This window comes from Microtus oregoni, unplaced genomic scaffold, assembly GCF_018167655.1.
Source record: "Microtus oregoni isolate MIOR12 unplaced genomic scaffold, Mior012 000016F_ref0000370, whole genome shotgun sequence".
Lineage (NCBI taxonomy): Eukaryota > Metazoa > Chordata > Mammalia > Rodentia > Cricetidae > Microtus > Microtus oregoni.
This window is the reverse complement of record NW_024543075.1, coordinates 29,227,238-29,252,806: the sequence shown is the minus strand read 5'-3', so window position 1 is coordinate 29,252,806 and position 25,569 is coordinate 29,227,238. Positions and strand designations below refer to the sequence as shown.

The 25,569-nt window shown below is 39.5% G+C and overlaps 1 protein-coding gene across 3 annotated transcripts in view; it reads right to left on the bottom strand.

Moving 5' to 3' along the window:
• Positions 1–25,569, bottom strand: part of Sox6 (SRY-box transcription factor 6) — a 560,562-nt gene that overhangs the window by 337,511 nt on the left and 197,482 nt on the right. The window contains exons 1-2 of one of the 3 annotated variants that reach the window (XM_041666385.1): positions 24,213–24,293; positions 22,450–22,566 (exon numbers count right to left, since the gene is read on the bottom strand). The exons of the other annotated variants lie outside the window; for them this stretch is intronic. The gene's annotated coding sequence lies outside the window, so the exon portion shown is untranslated. Of the gene's footprint in view, positions 1–22,449; positions 22,567–24,212; positions 24,294–25,569 lie in introns of those variants that run through there. 3 annotated transcript variants of the gene reach the window in all.

Below are 25,569 nucleotides of genomic sequence, written 5' to 3'. Positions count from 1 at the left end.
GCCAGGTCCATTCTGTCATTTATAAAGATAGCTCCTTCTGTGTGTGAGAGTTTACAGCAAAGAGTTCAGATTCAACAAATCAAGTGTAAAATCTCCCACAGTCCCCACTAAAAAAGCCTGCTAGGAAAAGACAGGAATGCCAAAGAGAAAAATATCACAGTTTTTTCTGTGTGGTGGAGAGGACACAATGAGTAGAAGGGGTGAAAGGAGCTCTAAGAGAAGTCTGAGAGACAAGCCAAAAATCTAACAATTGTTAATTATAAAGGGCTAATTTTGTCAGAGACAGGAAAAGAGAAGGACACTGGAGATCACTCAATAGAAATATGAAAGGAAGAAGCCATTCTTCATCATTGTTGGAGAACTATGTCTCTCTTTCTCCAGGCTGGACCTCATGAGGTCATCTTTGGCACGAAAGCCTCAAACCTTGGGCTTGGTTCTACTCTAGTTTGGCCATCTGGAATGCCAGCACACAGTGCAGTACTTTCTCCAAAGTATCTTAATTCCTCTTTCCAAAAATAGGCACCCTGGCCAGCTTTAGTCACCCAAACTGGAAAATGTACAGCAGAGAATGAAATGAAAAGCATTTTTGTTTCCTCACCCTCCTCAACTAGAACTGAGATTTCAGGGTGGGGATTCAGGAAAAGGAGCTCAAAACACTGAAGCTCTGACTACAGAGACTGTTTCTGCTAAGCACACGGTCCCAAATTGTCTGGCAAGTATTACCAACCTGAGTTTGGGACATCTAAGAGATTCTTAAACACATGTCTTTGCCACCAGCACAGTCATTGTTTAGGCTTGAAGAAATTTTTTTAAGAGCAGAAGCCAATAAGGTCACAGTTAGAATCAAATGACACACGACTTGCACATCATTTGGAAAACATGTATAAAACGACTTTCTTTTTGCTACGCCCGGCTAAAGTGACAGCCTCTGCTCTGTGCTAATCTGGAATCAAACCAAGCCACACCTAAGCAAATAATGCTTAGGAGATGCAAAATAATACAGATTCCTTTATTTAGACTACACAAACAGTTTATTTCGCCAATGAAATCCCATAATAACTAGCTACATTTTAAACATTCCTTTTAAAACAAAGCCCACAAAATGCTCAAGTGTGCCCATAGGTCAAGAATAATAAAAGCAAGCATGCATATGGATTCAATGCTGCAGATTTATTCAGCATTGGTTAATGGTTTCTATAGAGATTGATGTCAATCTCTCTGGCCTTTCTTGTGTCAACAGTAAGTTACAACAAGAAAGATCGTGGCTTTTGCCTTTGATTAGAAGAGGTGTCTTTCTCTGGTTGGCTGAAGGTCACAGAACTGCAGTATGCACTCACTTATTACAGCTCCCAAGCAGAGTGGATACAGAAAAAAGCTTATTTACACCCCAAAATGGCCAGAGCCAGACAGAACAAAAGATGTCTCTGATCACATTAACCAGTTTTCCTCTCAAAGAAATTTGATCCTGATAAACCATTAAACACAGCACAGGGCTATTAAACCATGAGTGGGAGACCAACCTCCCTACCATTTTCTTTCCATCCATCACTTTCAAATTATACAAGATCAAGTGAATTGCTTTATTGTAAAAGGCATATGCTACAGGAAAATTCACTTTTATTGTGGACACGCAGTTGACTCTGCCAGTGGGGAATTCCTATGACACACGGTGCTGAGGAGCAAAGGGTGGTCCAAGTTAACCTGGCTCTAAGCTGGAAGAAACCAGAGATGAGGAACTACTGATCTATACCTTCCTGTCAAGTGCCAGACCATCAGCTTCTGCCAAGATTTCTAGGCTACCTGATCTAAGAAACAGTCCAGAGGAGGAAAGAAAACTAGCAAACCTGAAGTTAAGCTTATTTTTAATGTTAGAGAATTTTCTGGGAAAAGATGTATTCTGAAGGAAAGAGACATTTGACCTGTTGAAGGAAAAAAATAAGATTTTCCTTTCCATTCTGAATTCATCTACAAAAATGAGATCTATGAGGCAGTAGCTCTGTATTAATCCTCAAACTTTGTCTAACAAGACTTAAAAGTCACCAGCCCGAATCTACTACCTCTTTAATTTAGCACAGATATATTTACTACCTGTTCCCTATCATGTACTGTCATGACTACCAAACTCATAGAGGTATCCAATACTATGACATCTGACCACATGTGCCTCATCTTGTGACAGGGTTTTACCTGATGAATCCATGACTGGAAAATTTATAACTGCATTTCATAAGCCACACCTACCAAGCAGGCAGCAGAGCTTAGCAACTGGGTACCCTGTGCTGGCTGCTGATCCTCATGACTGGTATCTGAGCAGGAGCTGCGCCTTGCTGCTATGTCAGCAATGGCTGAGTAAACCACACCTCAGGTGCTAGCCTTGGGTAAGAAGAACTGCATGCAACATTTGAAGCACAGCTTCTACTAAGAGTGGATCGCTTTTATTGAAAAAAAATATATAAGTCAGGAACCATTTGCTTTACACTATAGCAAGAAATAGAAATAAAGTATAAATCACTGTAAGACGATATACACAAGCAGGTGCTGTCTAGATACATTTTGGAAACCCAAAAGTGCAAATAATTCATTGTGGAGAGATCAGAGGAGACATAAAAGTCCCATTCAGTGGGTTCCTGAAGGATGAGTAAAAATTTGTCTGGTGGGAAGCGGAGATTCCATAATGTGTAAAGGCACCCTGAAAACAAAAACTTCAAAGCAGTAGAGATACAGGGTATCTTGGGAAAGTATCAGGGAAAAGTCTGGAAAGACGAGCAGCCAGCAAAGCAGAAAGGATTTCGATGCTGTTCAAACGGTTAGGATTTATCCTCTGGGAGATAAAATGTTGATGAAGAAATTTAACCAAGGCAGCAGTGTGGTCGAAATTCCTCTTAAGAAGAAAATCCCTCAGTGGCCTTAATAAGGATGACTTGGTCAAAGGGGTGCATGTGTGTTTATGCTCCCGCTGCCGTGCTTATGTGCGTTTAGCTGCCCTTTCCTTATCTGCTCCTTGTTGCCCTGCTGGCCATGTGGTGCCGACCAGTTCCTCTACCTCCACATTCTTCTAAGCCTCTGTTTTCAGTCTCTGCAGCCACAGCTGATAAATGCTGTTGAAAGAAGACAGATGAACAGAAGAGCAGAGGGAAGCGAGACTAGAATAACTGCCATGAAAGTGTCAGCGAGAAAGCAGAGCTGCAGAAGAAACAGCTCAAACTGCGTGCTAAGCTCATGAGTTACCCTCCACAGTACCTCACTAAGTCTCAAAACAACTCTGCAAAGAACCTACTATCCAACCCCCATTTTCAGGTCCAAGGAGGTCTTTCATCTTTCAGCCCAGCACTTGGAAGGCTAGACAGGAAGATCCAGAGTCCAAAGTCAGCCTGAGTTATACAGTCACAAAACAATGAAAAAGACAAAATCAACCTCATTTCAAATGATCCACCTTAAGCTCTGAAGTAGTTCAGCAGCTTGGCCATGGTTATGTGCATCAGCTCCTATTCCCATGTTTTTCGGCTGTTAGAGTGTATACCAAACGAAGCTGCTTCCTAAATATTAACTGCATCAAAAACTGCACTAGCTGCTTTGCATGGGCAAGTATCTTTATCCCCACTTTACAGAAGAGAAAACTGAAGCTTTGGGTACTTAAGTGACTTCACTAGGACAACACAGGAAGTACCGTGCAGCACCCTATCCTTGCTCTGTCTGGCTTTGTTTGGCAGCAACTGTCCACTACATTTAGGTATGTGCATTCCCAACCCCCTCATTTTTCTATCCACCTCCCTGCTTCCAGATCCACTTTCCAGGCTCAGCACAACTTCCCCAGAAGCTTTTCAAGACAGTATCAATTTTTCATGACTTTCTTATTGCACCAATTTATATAGTATTCATTTAACTTGATCAAAACAGACTTGTATTTATTTCCTCTCCTGTTTATGTGTTGTGCTCCTCCATACAATTAACATGGAGACATATCCTTTGTGGGTTCCCTGGGCCATCCAAACCATTCAAACATATCATATTTCACACTCACTTTTCAGGATGGCATAGGAATTGTACCTTGATACTGTATGACCCCCAAGATAACAGGCAGGCTCCTAGCTACAGAAACAAGGTGGGGAATTTTAAAAGTAGGGAGGATTTCAGAATGATAGCAGAAGGAATAGCTAACTTTCAATATATGAATATATGTATATCTACAAATTCAACTGTCACATACCACGTGATATAGGATCTCCAATCCTATCTTACAAAGGAAACTGAAGGAAATAAAAAAAAAATAGAGCTAAGCGATCTGTCCAAGTTTCATGTCAATAAAACCACACGTCTCGCTCCAGAGTCAATGTGTCCTTAACTACTTTTCAACACTGTCTCTGTGTATTGTAGCTCCATGTTCCTGGAACATATTGTTCCAACATTAAGCAATTCTTATACCTTTGAAAAGAATGGTAAAAACATTCTTTACTTCTGCTGCAAACAGTTTGGAGACGTGAAGGGAGGGGTGGGAAATCTGAGCAACAGGTATCAGAAGGAACTGCTGGGAAAATAAGAATCAAGAAAATCGAGGTGTAGTCCTCCTTAAAATATGTGTACCAAGGATGCCATTTTTGCATGTTTCTGTGAATTATAAAACACCCACATCATCATCTAAGTAATACACCAAGTTACATAGAATCCCTCAGAGTGAGCAGTCATTGTTCACTCAGAACTGAAACTCTATTCCAGACTCTGCAACCCAAAACCAGCCCAAGGCACCCTCCTCAGAACTGACACACGACAGCTGTGAGGGGTCAGAGGAGTGGCTGGTGAAGACACCAAGGAAAGCCTGGAGCAATGCTGAGCACCACATCTATTCAGCTTGAGAAGGTTGTTGCAAAAGTCAGGACAAACCACAGGATACAGTCTCACTTCAGCAAAAGCCCCTAAGAATTCAGATATTGGAAAAAAAACCTGCCATTTGCTTTCAGATAAATTTATAATTCTCAAAGCCTATTCATTATTTTCTACAGTTCATGAAGCAATTTGGTGAAATGGATAGGTAGTCTCTTATCTATACAATCATCCCCTACAGATAGTTCAGAGAATATGACATCCCACATCTATCCAGCTTGAGGGGGTGAAGCTGAGAGTGAAACCCATGTCTTCTTTGAACATGGAAAACAACAAAAACACACAGGCCTCCCCTCTACAACACAAAAACGCACAGCCCTCCCCACTACCGTGCAGTTCCTTTTGAAAAGAGAAATGTGAACCCCTATGATACTTATGAAGGGGAAAGTAAAAGGAACTGGAAAAATGCACTGTGACCCAACCATGAAAATGGTACTCCTCTGTCTCTGCTCTTTCAAGCAAGGTCACACCTTCCCCTTTGAAAGAAGGATAGCAAGTGATGAAGACCACCACCATCAAGTGATGAAGACCACCACCATCAAGTGATGAAGACCACCACCATCAAGTGATGAAGACCACCACCATCAAGTGCTGGGTCCACTCTGCTCCCAACTCTCATCCTCCTCTCCTTGCACCTTACGGAACAGCAGGGCAGCATGGCCACAGCAGGGCCACACACAAGTCCCACCACTCTGCTACTTCCCTGTGTGGAACAACATGTTAATTCTCCAGAAGACTGCAAAATATACCAATAGTGTCCAGAGACACTGGGAGGAGTGCCTAATGTCCACTTAGGGAAGAGAGGTCTAGAGCCTGACAGTACAAGCAGGGAAAGCTACGCAGAGTTGAGGAATTCTATACTGCAAAAATTCTCTGAAAAACAGAGATCAATATGCACATTGACTCTTTCTCAGAATATGGAACTTTTTCACATTCATGTAAAAGTAACACTTCACCTGTCTCATTCACATGTGGCCAGAGTGATGATGGCCACATAGAACAGCCCAGAACAACTCAACTCTCTAGTCATAGAGATGTCCATAAGCCTGGGCACCTTGCTCAAATAACTGTAAGCACATAGTTAAAGATTAAAAAAAAAACTAATCCAAGTAGTCTCTCTCTCACACTATTCTTCCTTATTAATTAATGGGTTACTATGGATACACATGTGCATGGTCCAGTTCTAGAGTCTAGGGATAAAGCAGTGATGAAGATAAGATTTCTTCCTTAATAAATTCAAGCGATGCCACCCCCCAGATTTCCTCCAACTCTGTGGTCCTACGGTTAGCACCACCATGAATTAAAGGAGAGCATATGAACTGCACAGGTCCATAGCTGAAAGGCACTCTTCACAGCTGAGGAAGGAGTTCCCCTAGCCTCGGACCTGACATATTATCTAGTCATCTAAAAAAGCATTTAAGCAAATAGAGATAACTTTGTTCGGGATGGGGAGGCAGATTCTCATTGTTAAATAAATGACCTGTAGCAAGCAGATGGTTGAGTAGAAGAGCTCAAGTCTGAAGCCTGGCCTAGTGCTAATTTATAAGCTCATAATCTGGGGGGAGGAAAGTTGCCTTAAAAACAGGTTAAGATCTTATTTTAAGAACTTCAGTCAATAAAAGTTATTTTTAGTAGAAAGTCTCTTATCTTTGCTTATTCTTATTGGAAACATGGTCTAACTTTTAATTTTTCAATAAATGGCATCAAGTGGTAAAATTTGAAGAATTGAAAGACAAAAATACACATAAAATTTACCAAAAACACCTAGAGACAGAGGTAGAAGGATGAGGCCAGCCTTAGTTACACAGCCAACTTTGTAGTCAATCTCCTTGAGTCCCTGTCTCAAAACAATAAACAACAAAATAAAACCAAACAAATCATCTAGTTCTGCCATTTCACTAATCAAGTAAAGGCTGATCAGAGAAGAGAAGCAGTTTGTGCCAAGTCTACAGCTACTTCAGGGCAGACACAGTACTGATACTCAAGAGTTCCCAGACCTTGCCAGACTTCAGGAAGTATTCACAGATGGTTTCATTGTTTTCTTTACTCTACAGTTTAAAAGGACATAATGCTACTAGCACACAATATTTGTAATCAATTACCTATAAGAAAGTTTCCTTTTCAAACTTAACTCTTCTTCATCCCCAAACTTCTCTATTCAATTACCCTTGAGAATTTTAAAAGGCTGCTAAAACAAGGTACCAGCCTAACACAGTCAGGCAGGAATCTGCTGTGTTTCATTCATAACAATAATAACTCTATGCTTTCCCTGGATACAGCATCAGGATTCGAAGGATAAGCCCACCCCCCTACTCCCAAGGGAATTTTCCAGAAAATGATTAAGTGGGCAAAGACTTGCATTTTCAGGGAAAAAAAGACGCTCCTTCTTAGATAGGCTAATGAAATATTCTTGCAGTTGTACAGTCACCGTTCTCTGTGCTAAATCAACCTCCCTAGGAACACACACTTTTGCCAAACTACGGACAAAACGTTTGTAGCTTTGTTCTGAGAGCTGTCTGACATGGAAAATCAACACCCTCTCTGGGCTTGTTTTACCCATCTGTGAACAGGAATCACAGTTTTACGGCAGTCAGGCAGAGCTCACCACTTAACAGACAAAGCATCGGGGTAAAAGATAGTGTATGTGCACATGGAAAGCAGCAAAATCTCTGACTATTACCAAGTTTAGAGAGCAGGAAGCCATCTTACAGAGAAATTTAGGAAAGTCTTAAGCAGTGAGGCACAGCAAGAATATCAAAACACAGACATTAGATCACCCTAGTAAGAAGCCAGTCTTTTGCAACCTTAAAAGGTTATTTAAATTCCTTAATCCTCAGCTTCCTTGTCCATAGAATGGGATGGTTTTACTTTAGAATTGCTACAAAGAATAGAAATAAACACAGACAGCCACCTTGAATTATCTAGAATGTTAATCAAAATTATTATAAATTTTTCCTTCTAGAGAAATTCAAATCCCAGGGCTTCATTTTTCCCATTATATATACATTTGAAGCATCTGTAATATAAAACAGTATCAGCACAAATACCATTCTAGGGCTTGAAGAGATGGCTCAGTGGATAAAGTGCTGGCTGTCCAAGCTTAAGAACCTGAGTTAGAATTCTCAGAACACGCATGGAGTCAGCCATGGTAATTCATGCATCAGTAATCCCAGAACTCCTGTGGTAAACTGGGGGATGGAGACAACTGAATCCCCAGGAAGCCAGTTAGCCTACTGTAGGCAGCAACTGAATCTACTAGATCCTGCCTTAGACAATGCAGAAGCTATAGTGCTGTACCCAAGCTTGTCACTGTCCAGCACACACATGCTGCCCTCGCAGATGCAAACACATGCACAAACAATAGCATTTCTGATCAATACAGAACAACAAAAATTAGAACACTAGTTGATCAACACACTAGCGACTGCGCCAAGGTTTAGGAATCAGTTCTGCGACTGGTGTTTTCTGTCACTCACCCCAGTGCTCTGCACATTTCAGATCCCAGGCTCTGCAGCCTTCTTTCTGGCCATGGACTACAAGGATGTTGTCTTCTGAGAAAATGCCAGATTTACAGATGTCTCAGTTCTGAGGTAAAATGTTAGTCCTGGTATACATCATCTATTTGGTGCCACGTTGACGCCTATTGATGATGTTCACAACTTTTTACGCCTCTATTTTATTGTTTGTTTTCAATAAAAACATGAGCAAAAAGCCCTCAGACTAATGAATTCAGACATTTTCAGACACAGCCTTACTTCCTTTCCATGAGACCAGGAGCAGGGACATTTCTGGTTGCAGACATATGTGGCACAGACATGAGATCACACTCTGGGCTTAATAGGAGAACATAACAATCTACTCATTGTTTACATTTTAACCCACAGGGCAGCTGGGAATCACATCCAGCCATATGCAGTGCTGAACAAGTGGTCATGACTTCATTAAAGCCAAGTCTTAATGCACACAGTTTGGACGGTGTGCTGAGGGGCAGGACTCTTGCCCTGGGCTGCTCTGGGTCCAGTCAAAGGGTCCAGGCAGTTGTTGCAAATGTCCTCTGGGATTAGATTGTTCTCTTTGCCAGGATTTCATCTGCCATCCTTCCCACTTCCCAGTTCTCCGCAGTGTTTAATCAGCTGCTAGGAAGGCTAGAGAGGTCTCTCCATGCTTACCTCCTGACATCTTGCAAAGGGAGCCAATTATAAAATGATCTACATACAATTGCATCAACCTACACATATAGAAGTGCTTTTGTGTCATAAAGAATGAATTCAAGTAGAGAAAGAAATGAAAGGGATTTCTTACTTAATCTTTCCACATCTATGACAGGTATAGGGAATATTATATCCAATTTACAGACAAGAGACTGATATTGAGAAAGAACACTGCACGCAAATTGCAAGACGAAGATTTATATGTGGGTCTAAATTTGCTGTTTTTATTATTCAATGGCTCAGAGAACAAATTACTTCATAAGCTGCAGCCTATCACGGTCCTTTCTACGTGGGGCTCGGCACAAATTGACCAGGGAAATGTGCTCCTCAAGATGGATCACTGTTTAACAGGGCAGGAGTTCTTTTGTGCAAGAAGTTCTCCACCTCGGTTTTGTTGCTATTGTTTTGGTGTTGGTGTTTGTTTGTTTGCAATGCTCGAACTTAAAAACAGGTAAGTGCTCTACCTCTGAGTTACATCCACAGCCCTGCTTCTTACGTTTCTTTTTCATGCCTAACCCACTATCAAGATAAAAGACAACAAAAGTAAAAAAAATTCAGTGTGAGAGAATAGACCATCAAAACACTTCCAATGCTTCATCAAAGTGAATGAGCCTTCTTAGAGCCTTGGGCAAGAATTAAACATTCAAGCAGGCCATGGTGGTACATGTCTAGAATCTCAGCATTTAAAAGACTGAGGCAGGAGGATTACCACAAATCAAGGCTACTTGCATTACATAGTGAGACTTTGTCTCAAAATAAATAAATGAATGAACAAACAAACAAATAAAAGTTCTTACTGGGAAGCCTACCATCAGACAGCTGCTAGAGTAAATCAACTTTCACAGTGAGTTTATCAGATGTGAGAAAAGGGAACTCTGGATTTGCCATCTGTTTCCTCAGGGATCCATGTGCACTATGAGTCTTTCTGAGGCACACTTTAAACCCAGGCATTCTACTTGGGGTTTTGCTTTTTGATTTTGTCTCTGAAACAGGAGTGAAATTTATTTCAACTGCATTTTTGTTGGAATTTTCACTTTCAGAATAATTACACCTCTAGGTCTCTACTGGACCCAACATAGAACTAGGAAACAAAGCACCATGTTCTGAACGTGCTCTCTTGTCCTGTGTCAGGCTCGTGGTTTTCAGGGACAGCGAGTCCTTCTTCTCAGAAACCTCGTGATGTCACTGGTGCCCAAGTTGTCAACAAAGTTCTAACATGGGATGCAGCCACACTTCTGCCTTGAGGTTCCCAGAGAAGAGAGAGGTGACAGGTAGGGTGTGCTTGCTCTCACAGATAGAATCTAGATTCGACTATGTGTATATAAATACATATCATACATACATGTGTGTATGTATATGTGTACATATGCATTCTAAGATATGTCAACAACAAAAGCAGAGAGCAGAAGAGGAACTGTGCGGATGGGTAAGGCAGCAAGAAGAGAAGGGGAGTAGAGAGGAAAGTGACTAACTATAAGCAAAGTGCAATGATATACATATCAGAACGTATCACAGTGAAATCCAATATTACGTATGCTAAATTTAAAAATAACTATAAATTCCTCATGGTGAGAAGCATCTTTCTGTTTACTCCTGTTCCTGTTACTTCACTCATTTGACTCCAGTCACTTTGGCCCTCACCCCTGTTCTGAAATATGCTGGGTTCATTTCCTCCCGCCTGGGGTAAGGGGTCTTTGCACTAGCAGCTCCCTCTACCTCAGATTCTCTTCCCCAGATGCCTAATGCTCCTTTCTCTGTCTACATTTCTTGTTTTTATTCTGCCCCACAGAATTTAACTTTTAACTTAGAAGATATTACTTTACTTGCTGGGATTGCCTTTCTGTTACTGCCTATTTCTCCCTGTTAGAACGTAAGCTCCTGGGAGCTAGGTATTCTTTCGTGCTCACAGATGTATCATGCTGGACACCTCGTATGTGTTCAGTGAACACCTGTGAAGAAGTCTTAACTTCCAAAGAATGAGTGGATATATGCACAGGTGGAAAGGTGGAAATATTGTGCAACACACATCATAAATTCATCTACACATGGTCTTGACTTCATTCTGAAGAGTGACACTTTATTATAAACTCCAGTAGGGACCAGCATTACACCTCATTTCCTACCAAAATCTCACATCTACAATCTGACACGAGCGAGGCTCTCTAGCATTGCATTCAAAGCAGCCTGCCTGCCCTGACTCATTCTTTTCCTATTAGTTTTGCAGTCCCAGGCAAGTGGCTTGACCTCTGTGCTTCATATTCTTTATTATAAAATCAACATAATAAAACATAGCTCATGGAGATTACATAAGAGATTAAACTATGCAACATACCTACAAATCTTCAGCACAGTATCCTGCCCATAGGTAATCATGGGTCCCACCTATCATTATTATAAAAATATTTGTTAAATTACATGAAACTCCAAATTCAATATTTTACACTACTTTAACTGGTTTATATTGCTTTCTTGATTGCTAAACATTAAAAATGTATTAAAGATAAGAACCTCGCTGGACAGTGGTGGATACCTTTAACCCCAGCACTCAGGAGGCAGAGGCAGGTGGATCTCTGTGAGTTCAAGGCTAAACCTGGTCTATAAAGTGAGTTCCATGACAGCCAGAACTATTTCACAGCAAAATTCTGTCTCAAAAAACAAACAAAGAAAGAAAGGATCTCTAATATTTAATTAGATAGTTGATTGATCTATGATATTTGTGTGGTGTACATGTGTGTATAAATGTGTACACCTGTTCTGTACAGGTGCATGAGGAGGCCAGAGGATGACCTCTACTGTGATTCCTCGGGCATTACTGGCCTTTACTGCATTACTGGCATTCTATTTATTTAATGTGTGTGTTCAGATGCATGTACCATGCCATAAACATGGTAGAGGAGCAAAAAGAACAGGAAAGTGGGGTCAGATGGCAGGCTTTTCAACCAGCAGCATTGTAAGGAAGAAAGCATCAGCAAAGACTTGATCTGACAGAGGAGAGTGAACTCTGTTGGAAAGATTACTTCTCCAAAGATCACTGAAAGACAAGGCCAGTACAGAGAGACAGTGACTGACTTCATGGAAGCAGCAGTGAGCCCTGGTCACAGGGAGCTGGGCACTGCACTCTCAAAGAAGGGTAAGCGCAGAGGACAATGACGGGAGAGTTAGGTATTCCTCAGCTGCTCTGAAATGGTGATTTCACAAGAACTGTTCATAGACAGAGTAATTGATCTAGCATTTCCTTACTCTGTGTGTGCTTTATTTGAGGCTATAAAAACTTACATTACTATCTAGCTACAACCCAAATAAACTGTCTTTATAAAAAAAAAACCTTACATTACCAATGTAAATAATGTTTGGAATTTTCAATGCTGGTATACATGACAAACACTTTCTTAAAATTCTTCACCAATGTGGTTCAGAGTGTGGGGTGGCAGCATGACAGTATGCGGAATGCTATTGGCAGCAATGTGCATCGTGTGCGCCGTCTGCAAGCACCGGTACACAAAAATACACTCTCACTAGAAAACATTGTCAGTGACACTGAACATTTAAGCTATATGGCTAACACAGGCTCTGTATTCAGGGAGAGCCAGCAAGGACAAGTCATGGTGCTCACTCCCATATACAAAGCAACGGGTTTTAAACATAGGTCCAAAACAGACAGCCTGCTCTCCCTTCCAGTCTTGTTCTTATCCCTGGGTCTAACTTCCTCCTCTGTGTTATTCTCTCACTCTCAGAAGAATTAAGAATCCACTGAGGTAACTCTTGTCATCTGTAAATTTCTCTTCCTGCTAGGGCCTCTTCATCCTTCAGTATCTTAAGATTGCTATGCAAACATCCGAGATCTAACACTTAGAAACATTGAAATCCGACAAAAGTCTACAAGAACATAGGAAACCTATTCAACAGCTGCCATCATGAGAGACTCTACCTGACTTCTCATTCCTTAGCATCCTTACTTCTGACAGCAGGAGCTCTGTCTTACACCATCACTTATTCCCAGGTCTGCAGCTTTCCTTTCTAAAACTTTTTCAGTCTTCGTGGTTTGTCAGATAAAATTATGACTATGTATGTCAAACTAATGTTAAAAATTAACTTTGTAGCAATGCAATATATGGTACTTCAAATAACATGTGGGATACATTTTTAAAAGAAAAAATTCAATTCAGTATTAATGTTTTTATATTTTTTCATACCCAGCAGTTTTACTTCTCAGACTCTGCTTAAGTGTGTCACAATGTGATTCAAATATTTTATAGTTATAATGTGGGGACCAAGAAAAAAAGCAGCTCAGCAGTTAAGAGCACTGGCTGCTCCTGCAGAGGACCTGGGTTCAGGTCCCAGCACCCACAGGTTGGCTCACAACAACCTATAGTTCCAGTCTTAAGGGATCTGACACCCTTTCCTGGCATCCACAGGCAATGCAGGAACATGGTGCACATTCACACATGCAGTCAAACATTTATATGCATTAAATAAAAATAAATCAATCCTATAAAATTCAGTTTTAAAGACAGCCGAGATGATATTTGTGAAATACAAAACAAACAAATCCTAATGTGGCAAAACAATTATTCAGCCTCCACATGCAAGAAAGAGCAGAATAAAGTTGTGTGTGGAGGGGTGGTTAACAGAGAAGTGTGGAGAAAGAGGGGAGAGGTCCATCTCACTGCAGTGTCTCTGATGGCTCCTCTCCCCTCTTTCTCCACACTGCACTCTCTATTTTTGAAATGACTGCTGCTTGCCCCTTGTGTATCATTGGTTTAGGAAGGTGACAATCATGGTCAAACACACAGGATGGGTGTGACATGGTAACACACATCTACAGTACCTGAGAAGATGAGACAGGAGGATCACACGTTCAAGACAGCCTATGCTACACTAATTTTAAAAAATTATAGGATAAAAGACAGAGAAACATTAGGACTGACATGAAGTTTTAAGAGTTTGAAAACATATCTGGAACTTCAAACAGTTATCATTAGCTTTCAATGAGAAAAAATCTTACAATTTACTACAAAAAGGAATCACAAATTTATATGAAAAAGAAACCAATTAGTAACAAAAAAAACTCTCAAAAGCTCTTCAGACTTTGCTAGTTCACACCAATGAACACTCTGATTTCCCATGCACACAGAACTTACACAAATCACCACACAGGGTAATGGTGCTCTGTTTTCATCAAAACTTACCTCATGAAAGTAGAAAGGATGCAGTACAAGAGGGGAGAAAGAACTCCAAAAGAAAGGGAAGGAGGTCTCAGAACAGATGTGTCATGAAGGTAAAAGGCAGAAAGATTTGGGGGAAAGGGATACATTGAGGGAAGAGAGAAACTTCATAAGCAAGCAACATTTGCTCTTATCAGAAGATCACAAGCATCCTCATAAGTATAAAACATTTGAAGATATGGGGAAAATGCCCCCTAGAAGACCTGATCCTAAAATAACAATTGTCAGGGATCTTTATGGCTGTCCTTATCTGCTGTGGTGTGCATGTGACTCCACCCTAGCACACTGGCACCCGCTCCACGGGCTCCGGCTTTCACTGTCCATGTAGTAAGTATGACATGCTGTTTATCTCCTCCACGTTTAGACAATATTAGCACACCCTAAAAGTAAAACTATTTCTTTTCCACAAAACATCAGTTCCAAACTCAGTAGAGTGGCACAGCTGCTTATGAGAGACAGAGAAGAAGCTGATCAGAGCCCTTGGTTGGTAGAGTCTAAATCTGCACACACGCTCACGGGGTCAGCTCCGTAGTCCACATCAAATTCTAGGCTCTATCTAGAAATCTAGAACTCATGCACTCAAGAGACCTTCACGACATCCTACAGGAGGGAAATAGATCTGAGACGTCTAAGAATGCATTTTAATTTAAATTAAAAGATTACTGCCAGCTTGCTTTATAAATTTAATATAGTTCTAGTAAAACTGCGAAATTTAACAAAATGGCCCAGATGTGGATGCAGGAACGTAGCCCAGTGGTTTAGTAGATTCTCAGTACACGTGAAGCTGAGATCGAGTCTCCAGTACTGGTAAACCATAAATAATATGAAATCTCATTACTTAAAGTTTGTCAAAAGAAGCCAGCAGTGGTGGCACACGCCATTAATCCCAGCACTCAGGAGACAGAGGCAGGTGGATGTCTGGGAATTCATGGCCTGCCTGATCTACAAGAGCTAGTTCCAGGACAGGCACCAAAGCTACACAGAAAACCCCTGTCTCAAAATAAAAATAAAAAATATTAAAAAAATAAAGTTTGTCAAAAGTATAGGCATATACAAAACAAATTGAAAAGCAAATCCAAATGTCTCTAAGAACTTCATAGTAATTGTAACATTAAGAGATGAATTATGCTAGCTGTGGTGGTACATGCTTTTAATACCAGCACTCAGGAGGCTAACCTGGCCCACATAGTGAGTTTCAAGCCAAATGGAGTACATTGGGAGACCTTGTCTCAAAAAAGGGGAGGGAGAATTGTAGGAAAAATATGGTTGGAAGTTAGTTCTAGCGTGGCATGGATGTATGCACTACAGTCCAGATATTTGGAAGGATGCCCTGGAAGCATCATCCCCTTAGCCCAGGGATCCCAGCAATACAGCCTGTAAAAGAAAGACACAAAAACAGAAAAGTCCACACCATCAAAGACAAAGGGCTAAGATTTTAAACATATAAATAAATATCTCCTTAAAAAATATCCAGTATCCATTTAAATAGCATTATATTTCTTTGTGTTCAGCTGTCCAAAATATTTAGTTATATATATGTACATATGTAGTCATTCGTTTGACCCTTGCAGCAATCTGATAACATGCAGTTATGAGCAAGAAATATATTTTAATAGACATTCAGACAGTCTAAAAAATGAAGAAGTATTCCATTTAACTATTAATAAAATAAATGTAAATTATACTAAAAATCTAGCTGCCATTTTCTACGTCACACTGACAGTGGTTAAAAACAATGGCAATGTGTTGGTAGAGATGAGATAAAGTGAGCTCACATCCTAGGATTAAGAATGAACTGACTGAGGGCTTTTTGGCAATATGTATCAAAGATCTTTAAAGAACAGCCCACAGTGCATCTCTGAGAATTTAAACTGAAGAAACAGCTGCAGATATGTGCAGAAATGGAACTCTAGTAGGGCTTAACAAGAGGTTGCTAGTGTTACTAGAGAAAACTCGAGGCAACCATAACTATAGCTATCAGCCAACATGTGCAACGTTCATAATAGGACAGTAGGAAATCATGAAAAGCAATCAAGTAGAGTCGGGGAGAAGGCTCAGCTGCGAAAGGCACTTGCCACTGAACCTGAGGACATGAGATCAGACCAGAACCCATAGGTAGAAGGAGGGAACCAGTTCCTGTAGGTTGACCTCTGACCTCCACACATGTACACACACACACACACACACACACACACACACCACAAATAAGACGATGCTTTTCTCAAGGTATAATTTTATTTAATAAAAGGGAAATTATTATGTTAATGAATATGTAGCATCATGGAAATGATAGATTGCTAAAGCAAGAAAATGAAACATTTGCTGTTATTTGATCCCATTATTATTTTAAAAGTAAATATATACACTATATAGATTATAGATAAATGCATTATTGATAAATAGATGATGAATAGACAGAGGATAGATAGATGGATTTAATAGGTGGACAAACAGGTAAGGCATTTATTAATGAAGACGGTTAGACTAGGACAAAGGAAGCAGGCTCTTTTCCTTGACTATCTGTCTTCTATGAAGTTCTCAGATGCAGTACCTGTTACTTTTATACAGATGATGCAGTCATTTTAAAAACAAAATATTGGTGAAGAAGAGCATTTAGTAATATGAGGAGCAATGCTAATGAGATGCTGATGTTCAAAAAGTAGCTCTCACCTAGGGGCTATGTGCTGATGCCAACATTCTGTTCCTTGGACATGGCAGTGGGCTTGTGGACACGTTCTTATTTACAAAAGATAAACTAGAAAATAATGTAACTAAATAGAACCATGACTTGGCTGCTTATAGAATAGTGCCAATGCATCGATGTGGATTTATGATAAAGCTATATGAAATTTATAAGGTAAATTTTGCAAGGAGAAGAAATAAAGCATGATAGCTATTAACATCTCTGGGGAGTTAAGATAAGATTTCAAAATTGTTTTCATTTTACCATGTTTTATAATGCTTTCAGAGTAACTACATATAATAATGTTTTTAATTTTTTCAAATTGAAGAAATTTACAAAATAGCGTATTTAATAGTATTTCATTTTCTTCTAGAAACAGAAACACCTAGGTAAAAAATTTGTCTAAAATATATTCTTTTAAACACTTTGGACTGTTTCTCAGCATCACCCTAGAAGTTTACTCATTTTTAGCTTTCTTTATATGTTTTCTGATTTCTCCAATAATCATGGAGTGTTTAAGTAGAAAAAAATCAATAAAAATATTGTATTTTATCCTTTTCTTCAAATCCATTTTATCAACTAACATTTTAAAGTCTATAATTATGTTTATTAACAAAAATTAAATAATATACTTATTACCAAAATAATACCAACAAAATGATAGTTTCTCTAAGCACAGCAAATCTCAGAAGTGCAGGGTGTATTCTGTTGGGGAACAAGCTCCACGGACAAGTGCCACAGTGAAGCACACAAGCTTGTATGGATGTGAGAAGGTAGGAAAGAAAAAGAAACTTCCAGAAAATGCATTTAAAGTGTGGCACACCTGCTTACCACAACAAGCTGAGAGTGAGGCCTGAAGTCAGTCAGGTCAAACCCCGTCACCCATGTCGACTGCCTGCAGCAAGGCAGAAGGATGAGTAAGACTGTTACAGGAGGTGCAAGAGCGAGGAGGGGGAGCTGACAAAAGGTCCCTGGTACACGGAGACAAAAAGCAAACCAAAGACAAGAGTCAGTTATTTGGGAAGGAGGGCTTGCTTTTGAAAAGTCCTAGCCTGCCTAAGCATGCCTTCCTTAACACCAAGTAGGTAGGTCCTTGACTTGAAACAGGGAGTAACCTGTTACATGGTTCAGCTTTTAAATTACTGCACCAATTTGCACAAATATGACACTTTTTATATGGCAAGGCTACTTTAGACCTTGGAGTGTCATTGAAAGTAATGTTAATTTAATCAACCATACACAAAGATCTTCATGATGCCAAAAAGCACAAAAGACTTTTTGAAAGAAATGAAGAAAGAAAACAGCTTCTGCCCTGGACCATCAGGACTTCTATAAGGAGCAAAAGTTCAGCAATGGCAACTTTCTCCTACTTCAGAAAGCCTGTTTTCTCTTCTGGCTGCCAGCCCCAAGCTTAACTAATCACCCTAAAACACTTCTCCACGTGGAGAAATTGATATGGCATCAACAAATTCTTTATCAACATCAACACTTTGTAACACTGTCAAAATTAAAAGTGCTGTAATCTATAAATGGCCCAGCCTGTTCTGTTAAAACTTTATCCCAGCTGGCCATGATGCTTCAAATTTTGTTCAAAAAGTATTTTCTTCACCACTGCCTCATTTTTCAGTCATATATTTTTCTTCCATTTCTAGAAAGTTTGCTTGCTATTTTAATTCCATATTATATTCATAAATACTCTTTGTGGACATATGTAGCTTGCAGTGAATTCACTTTTCTCACTAAGAGAGAAAGCATTCAAAACCCTTTTATTTTTCAGTTTAAATTTCCACTCCTCTGAATCCAATATTGCTGACTTTCCATCCCCTTAAAATTTCACTTTCTCTCCACTCCTCCCCCAGTCCAAACAGACGCCCACACAGGTGCACACAGGCACACTCACAGGCATATACACACTGTGTCAAACTCCTGGAAATAAATGTTTAAACACCACCCAAAGATGACAGCAAGATTGAGTACTACTTGTTCATAGTGGAAGGGGGGTTAGTTGGTTAAGGTCCTAAAACAGTATTATACATGTTCTTGAGAGTCTGGTAACTTTTCCTCTGAGTCAATGTTATTAGTTAAAAATGATAAACCATTATAAGAATAAGCCACTCTCACAATTAATTGGTATAACAGAGAAGCAACAGACCCGAGAAACAAAAGTCTTTGTCTATCAAAACATTGGAGTTTCACTCTGCTAATTGCAGGTGTCCTGGATACCTCAAGCTGCTCCTCTCCAGGCCACATCATGGAAACCTGCAGACAGCATCTCTGTCAAACAGTCACATCAGTTCATTAACAGCAGTGTCCCAGGCACCTGTGCATACACGACAGTCTAAATGTTGAATCAAATACCTCTCTCAGGAATGAACTTCTTTCCTTCTTCCTCTGGTGGCGACGGTGTCCTCATTGGAAACCTCAATTGCTGTCATTATTTCTATTTGAAATTACTGTCTGCCTCCACACCCTTCCACGAAGGAAACATAGTTTTTATCTTTGTTTTGCACATGCACACCACAGAGGAGGGAGTAGTTCAGGGCTATTTGCCACTTTCTTCCAATAGTAAAGTAGCAGATGAACAAGGGATGCTGGCTCCATACTCAAGTTGGCTGCTGAACAGAACTACACTGTTACCCAGCTTGCCCAAAGGAAATTTGCACTTTCAAATAGCACAGAAAATGCGCACATCGTGTGAGATATTATCCCAAGGGGAAGAGATGCCCTTATGACCCTTCACCTGTAACTTGGGTCCTCTCTAAACAAAACCTTGCAACTTTAGATTGTTCTGTGTCTAGGACAAGAAATAGACCCAAAAAGCAATTACAGAGTTCACTGTGCAGTCACTCTCAACCTGAGGATAGACTTTAAGAAAAGAAAAACAGAAATAATGAGATACGGTGTTAGTTATTTGTGAGATAAAACTGAAATACATAGATCAGTGAAAGCTTCTGCTTTTCAGAGACTGTTAACCGTTTTCACAAACATTGAGTTTTAAAAAATAGGTTTAAAAATTCAAATTAGAAAAGAGAAGAAAAAAGAAAAAACAAACAGAAAAAACCTAAAATTCAAATTAGAACCATAATAGCTAACATTTGTAACTCAATTAATATAAAAGCTTTATGATAATTATTTCTACATATATTAACTTCTTTGGTTCTAAAAACAAAGCAGGTAGGAGTAGGTCCTATGAGCAGGTATATTGCTACTTTCCCTATTATTCATTCATAAGAGAAACCAAATACATACATGAACTTGCCTGGATATACCCATTCACAGTGAGCTAGGATTTGAACCTAGAAAGATGAACTTTAAAGACTACGCTCTGAAACCCTGTCTCATCTAGATGCATACAGAGAGATTAATATCTGCATCCCTGAGAATCATGGTCGTTAGGATCACTGCCATGCTATTAGAGGTTACCTGCTCCTTCCTAAATCATGAATCATATGCCCAGGTATAAGAAACATAGTAAAGCGTGTACTCAGGATTCTGCAAGTCCGAAAGAGCTTCGGGCCACAGGAGAAGATTGCCCCTTCTGGCTGAGGGCTTTGAAGGTCCTTTCAGCATGTTTGTCCTGAATACCAGGCTTCTTAGACCCTTCCACAGTGTACCAGCAGTAATGCTGTAGGGATGGCGAGAATCAGAATGGATTCAGATCCCACAGAGATGCCCCAAGGTCCTGTGTTAGAACTTCTTAAAGGAGAGTCTTCAGTTCAGAATCTATCTACTCTACTTAAATAGTACTGAATTCATTCTAACTACTTAAGAATCACACCTGGGTTCAAATTCTGCTTCTAACATTTACCAGTAATACAGTCAGCTTATTCAATTTCTCTGACTCTATGGATTTTTATCTGTATGAATACAACTTGCTGGACTGTTTCAGGAATAAGCCCAATAGGCAGACAGATATAAGGTTCTGTCTTGGCATATGCTGAGTGCTCAATTAGGTCTTCAGTATTTAAAGAAAAAAAGGAGTAACTGTTTAAGAACTGGAAAAATAGGGCTGCAGAGATGGCGAGGAGTTAAGAGCACTTGCTGTTTTTTCAGAAGACCACAGTTCAGTTCTCAGTATACATGTCAGGTGGCCCACAACTGTCCAGAAAGCCAGCTCCCAGGACCAGGGAATCTGATGTCTCTGAAGGTACCTGCATTCACATACGCGTGTCCACATGCAAACATATACACATAATTAAGAATAATAAAAATAAATGGTAACATTCCTGTGCAAGCACATTTGTCATATTTGGCAACAGAAGACGCTCATTTAAAGGCTATGTTTTCCCTGCTTTTATCTAATTTGTCAGTTCACAGCCAAATGTAAGTAGCAGCTTAAAGTATAAGAACTGATCTTGCTAAAGGCCAAAATAATAACAAGATAAATAACAACCTTGAGTCTGGAAACAAAGGTGAAGACAGGAAACCCAATTACAGATGCAGAAGTTCAAAAGACACAGAGTTGTACAGAGGCAAGAGGTCAGCAGAACCTCCTCAGCTCAGGGGACAGATCAGGATTAGATGTTCATGGTGACTGTTCAGAGCCATCACGACAAACTAGCAAGAAATGAAACTGAAAACTCAGAAGATAAAATATTCTATCACATCAGCTGCACACACATCACACCAGAACAGGAACAGGGCTGCTCACATAGTTATGTATTGCCATTATTGTGATTGTAAACGCACACCCATGTATGCACCACAGCGTACTCCTGAATAAACCTTAAGGAGTTGATTTTCTCTTTCCACTATGGGTTCTAGGATTCAAACTCAAGTACACAGGCTTGTGTAACGAGAGCTCTTATCTGCTGAACCATCTCACCCAGCCAGAAGCTGTATTTAATACTGGAGTTGTAGATCATTGCAATTAACTTTCTGTGTTTGCAGAGTTAAATGGTAAAAATATATAGCTGACTCTTAAAACAGAAGCCTAGAACTCAAGGAGCACATGCACATATGACAGGGAATTCTCACTGCCTGTTAGAATCCCTTCTCACATAACCTGTGCTGTCCCTAGAAGAACAAAGGTTAACCAAAGTGTAACATAAAAAAAAAAACTGTTATCCAACAAATTCACCTGAAAAGAATACTAAAAGAGGATGAGCATGCAGCTTAAATTATGGTTCATGTGTGAGTCCTTTGTCTTTGCACAGAAAATTCTGACACACCCTTATTCTAAGAGTTTAAGAAATGTTTAAACAACCCTGGGGAAAGAAAAAAACACATGGATAAAATGGAGAAAGTTCAGGATATGTCATCATAAATGAAGTGCATTTTACCTTCTATAAGAAATTTACTGTGTTAGCAAATTCTGGTATTGTCATTAATTGTTGACATTGCACAGATGATAGAGAAAGAAACAGATCAGAAAGCGAACTACAATATCAAAAGAGAAGCTGTGGCAACAATACTCATTGCTAACATACGGCGGCTCATGGAATTGTCTTACCACAGAGATCATGCCAGAGAGACACAGCAGCAGACACCAGAGGATGTTCCATTCCAAAAGTGTGAATCTTCTGGAAGTACAAATCATCTTCCACTTGTTTACAAATCAGAGCTCTTACTTTAAGAAGAATGGAAAGGCAAAGAATAAAAAGATACCAAGTCCTGGAATACTTTAAAATCTCAATTGTTTTAAATACTGACATAGTACCAGCATTGTGTTACAGTGCTAGTGCAGATTGGAGATGGACTGAAGGAACACCCATCATGAGACTGACCTCTGGTAAAAATCAGGACTAGAATTTATAACATATATATCCCATTCCAATTAATATTCAATTTACTCTTTTATAATTTTCCTAAAATTTGGTGTCCATAGATATGATGCTGTAGCTGACTCAGCTAACATGGAGTTATTTCTTTCTTTTTTTTTTTTAATCCCCTTCCAGAGATTAAGGGCAATGAACACCATCTCTGAACACAGGTACATTTTACAGTGCAAAGAAGATGAACCCCAGTCCATTCTGAAAGGTACTTCCAGAGGCATTCTATCCTTAGCAGTGTTACATTTTCAAGAGTCTTATTTCTGTCACTTAAAAGAAAAAAATGTTTCCATTAAAATGATAGTTTAAAAAATAATGAAAACAAATATCCTCCCCTTACTATTATGTCTGGGAGAATATTTTAATCCACTTTAAATTGGATATACCAAGTCTTAGAAATGCAAACTCCTATAATCACAGGAGACTACGAGAGTTTTGAGATCTTAAAAGAAAGAAGGGCATAATAAATAAATTTCTGGTTCTGATTCATTTTTCCCTTGTTTGAATTAATTAATGCTGTGGAAATCCCAGGCAACTGCTATTTCATTTGTGACTGAATTGAGTCCAAAGGAGAAAAATATGCAAAACATTATTTAATTAAATTTTTGCAGTTTTTTCCCACTTCCTCTCCTACCAGCTAATACACATTCTAACTCAGAGGAGAGTTTCATGTTGCAGCCTTGGGCAGCTTTCCTGTGTTCAGAGCTCCGTGGTATCGGGAGTCATATTGTTCTTTAGTTCAAACCCTTGAGTCAAGCCTCATGCTCCTGACCTTACTTCAAAGCCATCTTCATCTAAATTCAAAACTCAGAGGAAGATTGCATGTATTGGTACGCATAAGACTCTTGAGGGAAGATGTGGTTTTTCTATCTTTTATTATTATTTTTATTATTTTATTTGTTACTCATATATAGAAATTTGCCTTTACCTTGGCAAGTATCATAATAATGAGAATTGGAGAAATCTGTAAGTTCATTTATTTTTAATAATTTTTATTGCAACACAAAAAATACAAAACAGAAGTTTCCGTCCTGATTCCAAGTTGAGAACTCTTGGAGGGTTGATGTTGAAAGGTAGAAGAGGTGGGAGTGGGAATTTTTTAATATCTACAGTGTGACCCCCAAACAATATCTAAGTAGATTACTCTCCTGCTTTAAGAGCTTTGTTATTCCCCCATCACCTACAGTACATGGACCTGTTGGTCTCATTTCCTGGCCCTTGTGCTCATATTAAGCAATGTCTTTGTATCTTAGAGCATCACTACTCAGTGGTTTCAAATGTGGGTACATCTTAAAATAAGATGAAGACCTTAAAAAACTACTGATACCTGTATATCACTTCCAAAGACTGATTTTCTTGGTTAATGGATAGCCTAATCATAGGGCCACTTTAAAAAAAAAAAAGTGAGTATCTGGAGTAATGAACAGGAGTAGTGCTTGCCTACCATGTGTGGGGCCCTGGGTTTGATCTTCAACACCACAAAAAGATAGTAAGATGCCAGGTTTCTTCCCAGGCTAGATGATTGCTTCACGGGTCTTTCCACAATTGCTCTCCATTTTATTTTTTCAGGAAGGATCCCTTATTGAACCTGTGATTCAACAATTTGGATTTTCAGACCAGCAATCAAAATTAACCATCCCTCCCAGGAAGGAATAACTAAAGCAGGAGGCCTTTTGAAAAGCCATGTGGAAACCTACTACTCTAGAAGTTCCCTAAGGTATATACATACATAAAAAGAATTTAAATGGAGTTATTATATAATGTGGTGGACAATGTCCCAACTAGATCTACATCATATGATTCCAAGTAAAACTTCTAGTTTCAAAAATGGGTTATTTCTTGCTGAGTTGTTGATCAAAGAAGCCCCATAGACCCCAACATTACAGGCCATTGCCAATTGGTTACACTACTATTACTGCTGCTATTGGTTACACTCCATAATAAGATGGTAAGGCACTATTGTTGAAGACACCACTTACTAATGCCATCAAACACTGAGAAATTTAGCTGATGATTAACTAGAGATTTCACCCCTAATGGCCAGTATTAATAGTGCTGGAAGTCTCTATACACACAACCAGAGGTGAAAAGTAATCATCAGTCTCACCCAACTACAAACCCTGTGATCAACAACAGTCATCTGCCTACATTATATACTGGTGCAAAAGTGGCACAAATTTTATGGGAGCAACCAACCACTTTTTGCTTGGATATAAGGTCACTCTAAGAGTTGGGACCCACCCCTAATACTACTCCTGAGGCTAAAAACCAGAGACTACATAGGTCCCTAGAGGAAAATCTATTTTCTAAATGAACATAGCAATAAAATAATTCCCAATGACATATTCCTATATCTATAGATCACTCCATTACTCAGCCTTCACCCAAGAAGCTTCTTCTTACAGTCAATGGTAATTAACATATTAACCCTCAACTGGACAATGTGCAGACAGTCAGAGATCTTGGAGTCCTCATTCCTTAATCAAATATCTATATCAAATCCTTCCCCTCAAAGCTTAGGGATCTACGTGGAAGAAGAGGTGGAAAGATTGTTAAAGACCAGAGTAAATAATTCCAAGGAAACAGCATCTTCCAGACACAACAAGGCAGATGCACACATGAACTCACAGATACTGTGGAAGTATATACAAGACCTGCACAGACTTAAGCAGAACAAAATCCTGGCACAAAAAATGTGAACTGGACACCAAATCCCACCACTCACCAAGCTCTTTGCCACTGATCCCTTCTGGGAGAAGGAAATTAGTGTCCTCCAATGGAGTGACGCTGGAGAAACATAT